Source organism: Ooceraea biroi, chromosome 1 (assembly GCF_003672135.1).
Source record: "Ooceraea biroi isolate clonal line C1 chromosome 1, Obir_v5.4, whole genome shotgun sequence".
NCBI classification, from domain to species: Eukaryota; Metazoa; Arthropoda; class Insecta; order Hymenoptera; family Formicidae; genus Ooceraea; species Ooceraea biroi.
This window is the reverse complement of record NC_039506.1, coordinates 8,219,950-8,237,958: the sequence shown is the minus strand read 5'-3', so window position 1 is coordinate 8,237,958 and position 18,009 is coordinate 8,219,950.

Below are 18,009 nucleotides of genomic sequence, written 5' to 3'. Positions count from 1 at the left end.
AAATGTCCGCCGTTTCGTGGGGGTCTCAGTCCTCGGTAGTATAAATTATCGGGTCGAGCATAATTTAGAGGGTGACGTCGGACGTGGGCGAAGGGTGCTGCCACCCTCACACGCGCGACGCTCGAGCGGACTGGTTTATGCTTCCGTTTCCTCTTTCCTCAACCTTCGTTTCGTCGTGAGTTGAACTTTCTGCCCTTCTCTCCATCCAACCCCTCGTTCGCCCTTCTCTCTTTCTCTTTCTCTCTCTTTCCCTCTTTCTCCGCTGCACTCTCATCGTCTTTCGCGCTCTCATACTTCGACGAGAGGTCTGCCACTCCTCGAGGACGACATAGTTTTAATTGGTTTAGCAGTGTTCACTGTCGGGTGTCAGGGCGCCGCGACGCTGACGATGACAAATGGCCGCAGTAACCCCTTGGTCCCCTTCCCTCCCTCCCTCCCACGCCGAATTCCAGTAGCAGGCGCAGGGTGAAGCGAGGGAGATCGTTGCGCAAGACGCCAATATATCCCGAGGGAACCGCAGGCGAAAATTTTCTTCACGTCTTGAAAGTTTTGCGAAACGAGCTTCTTTTTTTTACCTGTAGGACACTCTGCGAGGTATTCTCATGAGATGGGCCTGTTTAACGTCTGGCTTCAACAATGTTTCGTGATACTTATGATAACAGTTATGAGAAACTTTAAATTGAAGCAAACGACATTTTTAGGATGCATTATGTAGATACTTTCGATCAAGTATATCTAAAAAGTACCGGAAGTTTATTCAGTCAAGTAATTATTATAGATATTTATACGTTATGATATTTTGCATGGTTATATGCTTAATAAGAAAGCAAGAGATTTAATATCTTGGAATATTGTATCAAATATTTGCATCAAATCCTTAGTATCGGATTTACTCGGATTTCGTAAGCACGCCTTCAAGATCTACGACTTGCAATTTGATTGACCTCACGTGACGGATAGAGATTCGATTATTCGGTCGCGAGCTTTGCGCGATTTTCGACTTTCGTAGATTCTGTATCCTATCGGATGCAGGAGATAGCGAATCTCTCTTTCTTTCCTCCCCCAGCGGTTTCTACCGCGGAATCGTACGTATTTGCGTAATCCCCTCCAAAATGGAAAAGAATCGTGAAAAAGCCCAGGACCGCCTATATTTATTCATATGTGTATCGTGCCAGTATTCCGAATCATTCTCGAATTGGAATAAATCGGAACCGCCGCTGTAAAGATATAAAGCTTATTCCACAAGCGAGTTTTACTCGATGGAAATCTCCAAACGGAAGATATTGAAATCGCGAGCAAAAATAACTGTAAGCAATGTCTTGTAATCACTTATCTATAGTCAAATTTCTTAGAAAATAAAAATACAATATAAATTGCTTTAAATAATAATCATGTTTAAATCTACTACATTTTGTTTTTAATTTGTCGGGATAAATATTTTTTTCTTCTTGCCTTAGAAATATATATTATAAAATATATATTATAAAGCATTTCCCACGTGTGATTGCGATGCAACACGCAATTTGAGAGAGTCGTCTCGTTACGGGAATCAGTGTCCATCAGCGAGAAATACGTGAAACCGTTGATGAGAATTACGGTGCGGCAAGAGAGGGAAGAGACAGATACGGAAACAAGGTAAGCTCTCGAGCTCGAGATATAATACTTCCATAGTCGACGAGGTAACCGTCCGAAGACAATGTATTTTGCTCGACGTTCGACGAAATTGAATTATCGTCAGATCGAGAGAGGGAGAGAGAGAGAGCCCGGGCACTTCCACTCCTCGTCGAGGGTTCCCGGTTTCAATTCCTACGCGCGGCTGCAGCGCGGCGATTGGACGAGCGTTGAGAAATTAAATAAGCGCGCGCAAACACAGAGAGGACGTAAGAAAGTTCGTTAAAGGGAGACCCGGGAAGAGACGTGCCGGGGAGAGGAGCGAGACCAAACAAGACTCGCTTTTTATTTCCGCCCCCGGATACAATCGAATCTTCCTTCGCGCTCCTCCAGGATGACGACGAGATATATCCATTTACGTCTAACAAGCGAGATAAGTCGCTGATGCAACGATCGACGGTACTGCGTCCTAATCGTTTATCGTGGAATTCTATTGAGGGATGCTGAGACGCGCAACTTCGAGGATTCGTCGGAGACGTCGCCAAGATACGACGAGTTTTCTCAGCTAAAATTAAAGAACCCCGATTGACGCTGCTGCAACTTGATTTTTAAGGCAACCCATGGCAGATTTATATCGTTATTTCATCGTTTGCAAAAGTAGGTAAACAGCAAGTCATGAAATCGTGTCAGATAGTTTCATTCAATTTACATAATTTACAATTCTTCTTGCAAAGAGAAGAGACGCATGTTTGAAAAGGTCCACGTACAACGACGTTCGTTATGTTTACGAGCCTTATACAAATAAAAGTATATGCCATAGCGGATTTCTCGCTTTTTGCAAAATGAACGTCGAATGGAAATCGATCGCTCGTCCGGCGATATTTTCCCCTCCATTGTGAAAAACTTTGATGAGTCGATTTCACTCGAGTTCGTGCTATCTCTCCCACGAATTTCCTGATAATATTTGATCGTTGATCTTGCTGTCAAGAAGCCATCAAAAGATGTTTATCAGCCAATCATAAGGTCTCTCAGACAGCAACAAGATATAAGATAGTGTCTGTGAATAATATCACACATTTTTTATTTTATTATAATCCTCAAAATGATACAAAATTTACAACGTTATCATTTTTCAAGTTCAAAAGAATTTATGAAGGATTAAAATAATACTTAATATTCAATACAAATATGCTATTTATCTAATATAACATATTATATTAGTTGTCAATCCGTATATTCAACGTGTACACTATTATGCATTATTTATAAATTTAAAAGAATATATATAAAACATATATGCAATATATGAAGAACATTTAATCATAAAAGAACTCGACAAAAGCTAATAAATTAAATGTAGAAGATTATCGATTCTGCAGAACTTAAGTAGTTAATTGATATCAGATAATCAAGAGTCGATTATCGGTGACACGCACTAGTGATATAAGTGATAGTGAATTAAGATATCGTGAGTGGAATTTTCCGGCCAGCTATTATTGGAAACGACTGATCCGTGATATTCAACTCATCACCGCGCGTAATCTGTTCATTCCTGAGACATGCATTTAAATGGATGCTCCATCCCGCGAGACGCTTTTCATGCAGTTTCCCTCGGTCGCAATTTACGACGAGTCACTACGGCAAACTTTTTTTCGAGGGGGATCGAACGTCTCACGGTGGATGCGACGCATCTGACTTCCAGCGCAAAATCGCGCAACTCCTTTGATACGAGCTCCATGAATTTCTTATCTCTCTAGTGCTACCGCCACGGGCGTCTTTGCCCGGCGATACTCGCGCTCTTACTGCGACTTGTTCAGCGAGCAATTAGCGCGATATTAGCAACTCTTTAATCCCGGGCGCATCTCACGACTCGTTTCACGGTGCCTCGTTCCTGTTGAGACACGCCGATTAATAATACAACCGAGGAAGCCACCCCTCCCCGGTTGCCCTCATTGCTTTCGAAAGTTCGCTTCCTGATCCTCGGCGGACGGGCGGGGTATTAATTATGCTCAGTCGAGTCCCGTTTATTGCCTCGCTGCCTTGAAAAACGGCGAATCGCATCGCAAAAAGCTCGCTACGTAACGAGCGAGTCGAAACTTGCAATATTCCCAGTACCGAGACTCACGATAAAAATTACTTTCTCCTTGGCGCATTACGATACTCTTCCGATAGAAGGTGCAACTATGTTGCCCACGCAGCAGTTACGTAATTCCGTAATTAAAGATGTGACGGACGGTAAAATTCCCGTCATTTCTCTCACGAGCGTCTTGAAAAACGGCACCGCTTTTTCTTTAATTGCGCGCGGGCGGGTAAACGTCGGGAGCCGACAATAACGTGTGCAAACAGTCCAGATTTCTTTCGGGTTGCTTTCACTGCGCGGGGGTTACTTAGCCATTGCACACGCCTGGCGCGATGCAAGGAAGCGCTCTGCGAGTGTACGCGTCGCCGGCAAACACGGCGCGGGACAGGTTTCATTGAAAAACAGAGTGGCAATTCCGGTGAGTACGTGGCGCAAAATGAAAAGAGCATTTCATGCACCGACGCTCTTTTCACGGTTTCTCGTGATAAATTCCTCAGCGTCTCATTACGGCGAATTTCCGCGCGGAGGAACACAACACAAATTGCAACCGCCTCCTTCTTCCCATCCTCCACCGGTACAGCAGGGGTTTAGATACGGCTGTTTAAAATACGTTTTCATCAGAACGCCAACAGCCACGTGTCTGAAATATTTACTTTTATGCACGCACGCTCCTTTATATTTTGAATAACTTGCTGCATTTTTTACTCTTACAGCATGCTGCTCGTACTGTTGCGGTGAATTTATGAAAAAGGATCCGTTTGAAAAATAATAGATAAAGTGCTAAAACGTTATGTGTAAAAGCTAACTTTATGAAATTGTACGTTTAAGACAACTGCGCGAGTTATTTCCCGGGTTGAAAATACAGCGCGGCGGACTGTTGTGCGAGAAAATCTTATTTATAACTCGCAGAGGATTGTCTAAGGCGACTTACCTTCTTTTCGCAAAGGATCGTCGGGAGAAGGACGTGAAGGGCCGTCGGACGGGATGGTTCGAGCTAGAAAACGACTAACCCCCGAGACTTTTGCATCCTAATTGCATAATCCCGAAAGTTCAAAAGTTTGCTTGCTCAAACTGAGATACAGGGGATCCTCACTCGCGCAGTGCACTCTCTGCGAAATCCTCCGCTGGATGGGATTTGACGTTCGGTGCCTCTTAAATCGCTGTAATGAGATAAAACGGACTCTTTAAGCGACTCTTTAAATAATTCCTCGCACAAATCGCGAAACGATTAATCAACATTTAATATTAATGCCATTCCCTTTGGCCATTCCGCTTTAAATACTCGCACTCGGCAGTGCAGCGAAGAGAGAAACATAGGGAAATGATAATCAAGGAAAAGATAATCTCCGTGCAACCACAACGCTTAAGGCTGAAAGCTGAAAGAAAAGAGAGAGAGAGAGAGAGAGAGAGAGAGAGAGAGAGAGTCTTTTTAAGAAACGGAAAGAAAACTGGAGATCGTCGAAGAAATATTTCTTTCAAATTACGTGTCTCGCGAATGGTTACGGAAGCCAATTACTTGAAAAGACTTCGGTCACGTTCCGTTTACTTTTTCTTGCCGCGATGCTCCAGAAGAATAAGAAAATATTACAGTCGGTGAGCAACCCTCCAAAGCATATACTTCAAAGTTTCTCAATTTGTATCTCAGCTTGTAATTTTTCCGTTCCGCGCGTTGATAAATGAATGCGCATTTATTTAAGATAATGATCTACGCTACGAAATCTACGCTACGAAACGGAAAGGAAAAAGAGAAAGAAGACAACTCAAAAGTACGAAACAATTTTTTTCGAACGAATCTCCTTCGATGATGTATCCGTGAATCAAGGAACACGCTCTCGAACACACTGAAGAATTCTCCGATCCTAAATTATCGTGTAATTCACTTTGCTTTACGCTTCGAGCGACTGCGAAAACGACAATGCCAACGGAGTAGGCGGGGAAAAAGGAAAAAAAAAGAAAGACAAAGCACGAAGCACTAGGGTATTATGCATCATATTTTACTCCATCAACGAGCGCATCGCGTTTCCGCATATCGCATGTCTCACCAGCAACCACTCAGAACATCCGAGCCCGGACGAAGCGAACGTGTCAGCTGTTCGCAGCATCTACTTTACATGCTTATTCCAGTCTCGGCTTATAACGTCTGCCGCGTTACATCGCGCGGATGCATCCGAGCGGGTGTGCGTGCACGTGTACGTATAATGTCTTCATGTGGAAGATCGGTGCATGTGCATCGCACGCCTCGATTTGCATAATACGCGGGTATTTACGGATTCGTCTATGCGCATACGGCTGTCTTCGTTATCGAGTCCGACTGAAATTGCCTAATGAAATCGTTGTCCGTTAAACCGATTAACTGTGATTTGTTAGTCGTGTTGTATTATTGTGGATTGTCTAATATTAATGTCATGCGCGAATTCGATATTTGTCAAAATTCACGTTACCGCGCGCGCGTTCGTGATTTCTCATAAAATAGTCGGTCTTCTCTCGGGCTTCTGTCGTAGTCTCTGCCACATGTTTTGCTCTAAGCGGCTTATGGAAAGCTTGAAATAAAAGCGAGAATTACTTTTTATCTGTCAAATTTACAAAGTCCTTTTAGTCTTACATAGTAATCCTGAAGCGTTTCACACGCTTCAAGACTACAAAGACATCACTGACTTTCCGCGGATGCATTCTTTAAATGGCATCTTCCATTCTGAATTTTAGAGAAGATTCTATAAAATAATGAAATAGTATTGTAGCACGTTGTGCTTCTTGAAGACTGATAAGTGCAGCCAGAAACTGTACATTTTTAGGGATAAAAATACGTGTAAGCGATGAAGCAGGGACCACTAGCTGTCCAAACCTCGCAGTCTGTCACGGACATTTCCACTGCGACAACTGGAATTAGATAGCACGCTGTATAATTCTGTCAGTCTTGAACGCACACGAAACCCAATGTCGCACCGAGTCGCCGAGGATAAGCGATAAAGCGACGCAGACGACGCACAATGTACATTTCGTGAATTACATTCGCGGATGCCCGAGACGACCAGGTATCTCCGAGGACCATCGTTATATGTGTTTGTATGTGTGTGTGCACCCGTAAAAGTTTCGCCCACGGAAAATAAGTAGCGATGTTGCTACTCCAAACTGCAAGAACGTTTAGATCTGACATTTATGGCACGACATTTCTCTCCGGCACTCGATGCTGCCAGTATAAACGGTTAATACGTCCGTTTACAACTGGCTTTACCGACGATAAAGCCCTCCTTTTCCTCCATTCTAAGGTACCGAGCGTTATTATACTTCCGTAAGGAGGGCGGGAGTCCGAACCGAAAAGAGGAATGAAAAATGCGAGCGGCGGAGAGAATGAGCGGGACGATAAATTCCGCGGGACCGCTGCCGGATCGATGGGGTACTGTGGGGGTGGATCCGAAAGGAGGACCCTGGGTGAATTCACGACGAGCATCCCGCGTCTTGCGAAACTGCGCCTGGTAAGCTACGCCGAACTATTTGCAGATTTATCGCCGCCTCGGCTGTTATTGTGTTTCCGCGAAACGAAATTGGATGGAAAATATTGCGAGAGAAAAAGGAGAATTAAGAGGACGAAAAAAAAAAACAGAAAGAATGCACCGGGCATTAAAGGGAGGAATTCGGAAAATATGCAAAAGCGCACAGGGATCAAGATCGCAACTGGACTAGACTGTCTGGACTGTTGTCTATGCAATGCGTGACATTTTCCACTTGATTCTAGTTGAATTTGATGTTGAATCGACATCGCTCACGAGGAAGAATGCTCCTGCGGAATCTTACGGAATTTATTCGATATTGTATGTGAATCTATTGGATATTTAAAAATATAGCACACGTGTGTATCCTTGGCGGTACCATCAGTTCTAATCTAATCTGTCTTTTCCGGATCTCTCAGGATCTTCCTTATTAAATTTTCACCGTAGCACATACTCTGAAATGATTTGTTTGTGAAACACATACTTAAAATAAGAGGAATAGTCTCCTCCCCTTCTTCCACGATATGTATCTCTAGTGATATATTCCTATTGGTGTTCCACATGACTTTTAATGTAAGAACGTGCGAAAGTTCGGTTTTATTTCACTTGTCGATTGCTAAAAAGCTTGTTCTTGAATTTATTTTTGTTACTATTATCTTTATTCTTGTATCTTGGTAATTTCGACGTTTTATTATTTTTTATAGAAATGCTTCACGCATATCAGCTCTGCAGAGATTACTGTTGAAACGTATCAACGTTGGAAGAAGCGTTGATAGTTTTAAATTTCTTCAAGTGTCCGGAAACTATTAAATTGGACGATCCTGAGGGATTTCGATTCAAACCAAATGTCTTGTTTGCAGATCTCTCACAGAGGAGTTTTACGATTGCTTCGAAGTTTCTCAGGGTTCAGGCATCCACCGCGTTCTCTTCGGAAAAGGGATTCTGATGGCTGTTTTCATACTGGAGCGATACATGCTCGAAATTACAATATATTACGATGGACGTGTACTCGAAATACGACGTCACATTTACGCACACACGCGCGTCTACGCCTAAGTTCCAAAAGTTCGTCAGCAGACGAGGATGCGCGCATAAACAAATTTGCGTAAACTTGCGTAAACAAGTAGAATCGACAATTTGCCGTTATTGAATCTGGCGTGTGCACGGGTCCGCGTCGCAATTTGCGAGCACGCGAAACGGATTCCGCGTAATTGTCGCTGCGGCGATGATTTTAATTTGGCGGAGCGTGCTTTCCCCCGTCGATTCTCGACAACTTCCGCAACTGCATTTCGCCGGTATTATCATATTGTGCACGCCAACAAATTCGAGGCAGCCACGTGCGCCGACGACACCGACGGCTTCGCGAAGCGACGTAATTATTTCGTTAAGTTCCCCTAAACGCGAACCGAAAAGGGGAGGCTCGACGCGTCGCGTCGCGACGCATCCCCTTGTTCGTCGCAACATTACCATACTTATCTGGCATGCCATCATTACGTCAATCACACTTACACGTCAAAATTGCGTTACGTCGTGAAGTATATGCGCTGCTTCCGGTACCGGAATATCGCAGAGCCAATATCAAATAGTGCATCGGCATCCTAAATGATTCCTAAACTAATGGCTCCTGATGGAGTCACCATAAAGCACACACGTATTTATACCTGGAGACGAGCATCGAGCGAGATTATCGTCGTCGTTATCCTTATCATGTGCTGGCGTGGCTGCTGATGTGGCGAATTTAAAAAGCGACTCGCGCACGTCGCATAAATTTCTTTCCAACATTAATCCTCGACCCATTCCTCTCTCTTTCTCTTTTGTGATTTTCGAACGTAAAAGGAGAGAGATTAAAATGCTACTGTTTTCCTGGACACGTACGTTACGTTACGTGTAAAATGGTAATCAAATATGTCGTTACTATAGTGATCGCAGAAGACATTGCCAAGCTCAAACTGATAAAGAATATTGTAAAATTTGATAAAATAAGTTTCAGAAAGTATATTGAAATTGAAGTAATATTTTATTGAGAAACTCAGTGTGTGTAGCAAGTGGATGATAATTGTTCTTAAACAATTATATAAATAAAATAGGAAGTACGATTTTGCTAGTTGAAGAACTAGGCTGGTACATCAGGGCGTGAATTGTGTCTATGCCGCAAATGTAGCCGTCATTGTTTGAAGAAGGTTCCTTCCTTCGAGGATTCCCGTTGATTTTTGCGAGAAGAGAAAAGTATGAAGCACGGTGTTGCTGTCCATCGGGGATCGTAAATACTTGACCACAGTCAAAAGTCATGCAAAAGATGGGAATAAATAAAATTAAGGCAGGAAGACAGGAAGTAAGAACTAAGATTTGTGATATTACGCCGGGACTCGCACGTACTGGCTTTCCTTTCCTGTTTGCGACTTAAGTTTATTGCGGCAAGCATTTACAGTTTGTATTCACTGGATCAAGCGGATTATTCAGTTTGTATACAGCGATTAAGTGGATTGTCTCCTTAGTCGCTGTAATAAGAAGCGTCGAATTGCATTTGCGTCGCGTTTGCATGCGAATTTAGATCTTGAAGTTTCGAGTTTGATAAATTTCGTATTCAAGCATTAAGTTCTAAAACAGCTAACAAAGACCACCGTCGTTTCTTGGCAAAACTCATTGCATTTGATTAGCGAAACAGAAGGCTCGTTAACTTTAATTAATCCTGGAAACAGTTTTCGATGTCTTACTGTCTCTCTCTCTCTTGTAGGGATGATTGCGAACGTAATTTATTGCGCTAGATTTCGGATTCCAATAACGTCACAAATGACATGTAAATGCGAGCGTGTTTCTATCGAAAATGTACATAAAAATATCTTTAATATAATATAAGTGCAAGATATGCAGAAAAAAATTACATATGAAAAAGTAAATCTTACAGTCGAGAAGTAACCACTAAAATTATATCGTTGCGACTGCGTAACGAGTGAAAAGAACTTGTCTTTAAAGAATTTAAAATAACAACAGCATATTCGGGATAAAACGTATGAAATGGAAAGCAAATATTTGCGTTCGTGCATGTCTACGCGTCGTGTATTGTTTCAAGCGAGTGTTGTACGTTCAGCCAGCGCGAGAGAGAAAGAGAAAGAGAGAAAGAGAGTGTAGGATTTTAAAATGCGTGTACATTTACCTTACCGTTGCCCGTAGTTTATTTACGAAATGACATTTTTTTTCCTTCGTGTACATAAAACTGCAGAATGTTCGCCTGCGCTCGTTACATACTTGTTATGAGTCGTTGTATTTTTGGAATTGTAATATTTTGCGCACAGAGAATGAAAAAATACTAATAACACTTCCATTTTGATTATAAAGAGAATTTACAAACCGGAGCATGTAAGCGTATGTGTGCCGTAAAATTTTGCAACGATATGCACACAAGTATCAAAATAATTGTGCAAAAAATACATGCAAAATATTATTTGGCTATTCTTTTTCCAACTTAAAGCGCACTTTTTATTCATCACTAATAAGTTTCATTAAGAGTATATTTGATAAAAGAAACATTTGGGAAATTTATATAAGAGAATTTGATATTAAATATATTAAAAGAATCCCAAAACAAGATAAGCGGAACTTTTATTAATTCGTCAAGAGATCCGCAGATGAAAAGAATCACATGGACAATATGAAACATATGTATATTCTGCACATCAATGCATGCAATTTCATCTGCCGAAGCTCACGGGTGATGCCTTGGATTACGTCACTTGCAAAACTGTCCGAACGCCGAAGGTTCTATTACTTGCGCTTAATTGATGCGTATTAGAAGGATCTCTCAGCAGCTCTATTAAAAGACTAGCGTAATCTTTCCACGTCGCGTGTACCTCGTTAGGGATGCAGGCGGTGCGCTCGGTGTCTGGCGATGAATCCGCAGAAAAGCATCGTCGACGAAGATGATAACGACGACAACGAGGACAGGCTGGATGGCATGAAAGTGTCTCGGTCGTCTTTATAAATTACTTTATTCCCCCGCCCCTCCACCGGGCATAACCGACAGATATAATGCTTTGATATATCGTCGTCGCCACAACCATCCTCGTTTCCCGCGCGAATGTTGGCTGGCTGTAAGGTGAGAGGATTGGGGATGAGACGGTGAGAGGGTAGCTGGGTGTCCGTTCGTATGCGTGGTTCGAATGTTACGGGTGGTGAGAAGAAGTGGAGGCAAGATAAAGAGAGATAAAGAGAAGAACAAAGCGGAGATAGGGAATGAGAGGAGGAAGAGAGAGACAAAGGGGAAGAATAGGATAGGATCGGAACGAAGAACGAAGTAGGGGAGGGCGAAAGTCGGTTCGAGAGGCGGGAAGACAAGGGTGGCTTCCTAATCAGCTTACTTCCGTAGCTCACACCTTTTGTACCCCATGCCAGCCCCCGGATTAAAGCATTGCCGCTGCCGGTTATTATATCACGAGATACGAGCGAGCGGTGCGCCCGTGGGGCAAAGTACACAACAATAACATGTGGTTCCATGCAGATAAACTGCGCCGGCCGAAACAATGCCGGCCTGACCCTCGTGGGGCCGGCGTTAAAGGTATACGCCACTGGACCGAACAAGAATTACGGTCTCGCCCCAGTAATTTCAGAACCATAGCTAACGGGATTAAGCCGCCTAGAAGTTCGCAAGTACGTGTGCAACATCGGGAGTCGCAGCGTGTTCGAGTAATTTTTCAATACGTAACGCGGCTGAGGGTGCAATTTGCTCTCGTCGTAAGGAACCGGTTTCGTAAGGAACGCTGTTTTCAACTACGAAAACTCGAAATCGAAAGAGAGAAGTTTCTCGCTTCTCGGAAATAAATAATCGAATACTATATCCGATACTCTCTCTAATACTGTTTAATGCTGTCTAATACTGTTGTTCAAAGATATTTTACTTTGATATTTTACGTTAATAGAATTCTAAGTTAAAACGTTGAAACGTTCATAAAATTTATCGTACACACATATACATCTTTTTACAAATCTCACTTATTCTAAGATAAAAATAATAATATCAATTCATATCCTTGAAAACACAGAAAGTACTTTTCTTCGTTAAAGTTTAGAGAAATATACAAACGAAGGCAGCTTCTCGCGGGAGAGTCTCGAAAAATCATGTGGCATTCAATAGTTGCGGATCGATTGAAATTTCATTTCGTCGCCGAAGTTGTCGCAGAATCCTGGTGCCTTATACATGGGGGTTGCCTATAGTCATGTTGCCTTCTTGCGTGGCTGTTCAAAGTTTAATGCATGCGAGAAGGTCGGCTTGTTTGCTCTCGAGAAAATTGCTCCTGTAGAGCAGAGTGTATCGAGGTGAAATGTGATTTCATAGATGACCTGAGGGACGTTGCAACGTTGATCGTCTTGCGGAGCGGAAGTGGCATCTAGAGCAGCAAAGTGGATTGCATTAAACTACGCATATTTGCGATATCAACTTTCCATTTATGTATCAAATATCTGCTTTTTGCCAAGTGAACTATATCTATATTTACATATTATATATAGTTTTATTTCCTTAAATTTTATTAACTCAAATTATTGATGCAAAATATGTGTTATATATTCTGTGACAATACAACACAAAAATATTATCTTTGCACGAGATTAGTTACATTGCCAATATTACAATATATCAAGCGACGTGGTAGCGTCGCGACGCCAAGTACATAAAAATAAAAAATAAAGCTCCGAACAATGAGAATCACTGCATAAACATCGAGCGTTACCAAGTTCAGTGCATAGACGTCGAGCGCTACCGTATAGCTTATCTGGAATTTATATCATTTGACAGGTCACATAGACTTATGATTAAAATATTTCAGGAACTAAAGCCGTTATCAAAACTCTACCGGCACTTTTATTATATAATATGGGTGCAAGCTTTTGATTGCGACCAATTTGATCAAGATTGATGCAGTCAGTCTTGAGATATTGTAATCGTATATTATAATTGTGACGTTTCATTTTCCTTTTCCATGCAATTCAGGTTCAGACTCACGTACATATGTTCGCACATACACATACAAAGCGATTTTGTCCGTCAAGCTGCCGTTCACACATGCATGATGTAATTTATTATAAATTAAAACTGATTTTAATACTTTTGGGTAATGTTTTATTTTAAGATAAATATATAAATCGCAAAACCTATAAAAAATTTAAATTTACTTGTTTAAATGAAATCATCGTGATAGCGTCGCAATGATAGGTAAATAATTCTTCTAATTTTGAACGATATATTATGACAATTTAATTTGAGTACAAATCAATCAACAAACGTTTCGGTCTATTCGTTAGACCATCTTCAATGTATATCAGTAAACCATAAGCGAAATCAAAAATTCATATTAATAGTTACAACGGTCATTTACAAAAATGTATTGATAGTCCATATCGTAATCCAAAATCCATGTTAGAACAGTCCTTTGCAAATGTTTATTCATAGACCCAGTTAAAAAATCTTTCCCAGTTAAAGAACTTTTTCATTTCTGAGTTTACGGTATTTTCAATAGCAGAGAACTCTAGGCAATATAAAAAATAATGTTATCAACAACTCAGAACTGCTCGGAAAGAATTGCATAAACGTCGAGCGCTACCGTATAGCTTATCCGGAATTTCATGCCAAATTCATGTCAAACAAACTTTTGATTAAAATATCTCAGGAACTAAAGCCTTATTTAAAAATCTAACGGCACTTTAAAAATATAACATGGATGCAAGCTTTCGATTGCGACCAATTCGAATAAGATTGGTGCAGTCTATCCTGAGATATTGTAACTGAATGTTAGAATTGTGACGTTTCGTTTTCCTCCTTTTCCGAAATCAGTTTCAGACTCACGTACGTATGCTCGCACATACACATGCAAAGCGATTTTGTCACTCAAGGTGCGTTAACAGATGCACGATTTAATTTATTATGAATTAAAATTGATTTTAATACATGGAAAATAGTTTATTTTACGATTAAGATATAAATCGCAAAAACTATTATATAAAAAATTAAAAATTACTTGTTTTAAATGAAATCATCGTGATAGCGTCGCAATGATAAGGAAATAATTCTTCTAATTTTGAAATATAAATTATGACAATTTAAGATATAAGTTGGAACATTTTATACTCATAGAATGAAACCGAGAAAAAAAGAGAGAGGGAGAGAGAGAAAATTTTAAATTGTCACAATTTATATTTGACAATTAGAAGTATTAAGAAGATTTGCACGATTAGATAAATCTTTAATATCCAAGATTTTTATGTTTGATGAGATCTCACAACAGAAATAAAATGACATATTATTGTGGCAATACAAAAATACATAAAAACATTTAAAAGTAATGAAATGTAAAAAATTTTTACAAAAAGTAATGAGATCCCTCTAAAAAAACCTTACAAAGGTAAAAAAATACGCCAAGTACATAAAAAAGCAAAACTACATATGATAAAATCCATAGTTAACTAGCCCTAGCAAGTACCTAGACGCAATTCAGTTTGAGGATTTGTAATTTGAAATAATACTTGGCGTGCCCGGGTCGCATTAAAACGTACGTACCTATAATTTGTGTAAACTCTGTGTAAATTATTTGTATTGAGTGAGTAATGAAAAGGGATATTTATAATCACTCCGCTAATGTGCAAAACTGTAAACGTATTTGTTTTAATATTACCAAATACAAAGATTTACGAGTCATTAATGAAAATACTCAAGGAAGTACAAATTTAGAAGAATGCATGTCCAATGCGACCCGGGCACGCCAAGTATTATTTCAAATTACAAATCCTCAAACTGAATTACTTCTAGGTACTTGGCTAGTTAACTATGGATTTCATCATATGTAGTTTTGCTTTTTTATGTACTTGGCGTATTTTTTTACCTTTGTAAGGTTTTTTAGAGGGATATATATTATATCAGCAAATTATATCGATTATCATGCGATATCAATATCGTAACACAGGCTACCATAAAATAATATGAGATACAGTTAATTGTATAAATAAAATATAATTATAATAGAAATTAAATTATACAAATATACATATTTTTGCCCAATTCCTTTTATCATTATCATTGATTTATAAGATATATTAATTGAAAATATATTTCAATGTGCTCTGTGTATCTCGGAACGTTTCCAACAACTTGTTTCTAGCGTTATCATGAATACGCGTTTCATCTTATTGATGTTAAGTATAAACACACGTGTCTACTTTACAAAGGTTCTTCTCAAGGATACTCCTAACTCGCGAGTCACAGTCTCGCCCTGCAGCCGACGTTAATTAATGTAACTCGACGTGGAATACGAGCATAATTACTTTGCTCGAGTGGCCGGGGCCGAAAGTTTGCTCGTTATCGAGGCACCACGCAGCTACACGTAGATGACGCAAAGGCACATCGATAATCTAGTCTTAACACCAGGTATTATGATATTATCGCCTTGCCCAATGCTCAGTCTGCATTTTACCGCACAGATGCAATCGATTTGTTAACAGCTCTGTATCAAATGTCAATCTTGGTCTTCTAAACAAACCCGATCTTTCCTTATTGATCACATCCTTATCGAGTGATTCATTGAATGAGACAGTGATAACATTGATTTTTTTTTGAAAATTTTCTTGAAAATATTCTTTCGGATATACATATTTCTGAGCGAAAATTGCAAAAAACTACCATATTTTTATATTTATTCGTATATATTTACGTTGCCATTTAATTCTTAAGTATAATGGATATTGTAGCTAATTCTCAATTAATGCAAAATTTCATTGGTATCGATATATTTAATAGTTTAAATTAGGTAGCTTGTATGAGAGTATACAAAAGAAGAAAATAAACAATAATGACAAGCGATGCTTGAATTTATTTCGCCAACTGTAGAAAAGATTGTGAAAGGGGATTATGAAAGTAATGCAGCGTGTACGCGGTATTTAAATGATTTAAAAACATAAAATTCATATCTCTCCAAATAATGTATATTTAATGAGAGGTATTAACAGATATTCTCCAATGCGCCGAGTATCCAATTAATACAAACGAGTGATTGAACAATTTACCTGCATAATCATGTACACTATCGCAATTTTCAATAATACAGTGTATTATTAATTGTCGCGCACAAAATTGTTATTAAACTGAATTTCACAAAATAATATTTAATGAGATTTAGCACAGTCACATGCAGCCCGTATTACAACGGTATTAGCACGAAGATTGAAGTGGCAGGACTCTTTCTCTTTTTCTCTCGTACATGTTCTACGCGTGTGCTTTATATTTAATATTAATCTCGTATAAATGTACAGAATGTAACAATATTAAAAAACCAATTGATAAGTATCGGATTTGATCACAAAGTCGTGAGAAAATATTAACAGACTCATCAGTTTAAGATACTTTTCCTTTTCTCTTATAATTAACATACTTAATGACACATTTAATTTACTCTTCCCGATTCATTCAAGAAATCTGCAATGCTATTTTTATTTTAAACAAACATAAAAGAAACTGCGAAATTTTTAAGTTTAAATGCAACAGAAATAAAAAAATAAAATACTACATATAAATTCCATATTTTTTACACGTGTATATAATCAACGCGCACGGAACGTAGAATTACAATTTCCTCGGTAAACTGTCACTGTTGTGCACGCTTGCACTCTGTTCTCTGAAGCTTTAAGTCTATTTATGAAGCCAGTCAGGTCGTAAAGCTATATGGCAAAGACGTTGTCAACGAACTTTGTCCGCCGGCTTTGCTTGCATTCTGCTCGCACTCAAGCTCTCTCTACTTTACTGCAACATTTTTCGCGGGCATACGCGAGTGTATTGCCATGCAGCCCGCAACTACGCGGTTTGCACGTCATGGGGTTGAAGGGTCGTGCGTTAGCCGGTCACCTCGTGACAGTCAGGCCCACGGCGCCGAGGAAAGTTGAACCGGCGCAAACATACGGGAGAGTGAACGCACACGGCGGTGTTTGGCGACGACCATCCCACCCCCGCGGATGTTACGAGGGTAGCAGACCACATCACTCGTCGGTCCGGCCGGATGTCCCGACGTTGAAATACAAGCGAGCAAGCTTGCGCGCGCGCACGTCCACCACGGGGTTGCTAACCCCTACGGTTCTTCACCGCGCCTCTCCTCGACGGTTCTGCGTTCCTGTAGTTCGCAAAAATGACATTTCCAGCAACGGCCGCTAAGAATGCACTATCGCTTGTTGTCTCGAGATAACTGCGAGCTTTTCAAGATTATAAAGACTTTCTCAGCGAATCTTAAAATGCTCATTTGACGTTTTGTAAATAAAAAGATGTTATAGTTTCTCGGTAGATAATATATAATAAATGTGACATTAATTATATTGTTAAAAATTGATTGCTAAGTAAATAATTGCACAAGTATGCATCGTACATCTAAGTACAGCAAATGCAACTTTCATCAATAAAGCTATTTGTCAATAAAAATTTACAATCTTCTTCTTACTATCGCTTAAATCACTGTATAAATCACTGTACAATTTTCAATGTCATCAGAGTATTCCGTGTGAAGGGTTTCATCTTTCTCGACATGCAATTCCGCGCGCGGAGTTATCTAAAAATCTTACAAGACTGTGTAAATAAAATTATTTACATTTTCTAGTCCACGTGGTGATACATGTAAAGGACTTGCTGCTTTGAAATTGTCATGCATTTAGTATCTCGTATTGATATCTCGCAGCGATGCCTCATCACGTCGACTACGGCATGATGCTGTTCCCACGGACTTCCTATCCAACCCCGCACACTCGAATACACTCTCCCCGTATGCAATCTTTAAAAGTTCCTATTACTGTTCGGGGCACAATCCTCGT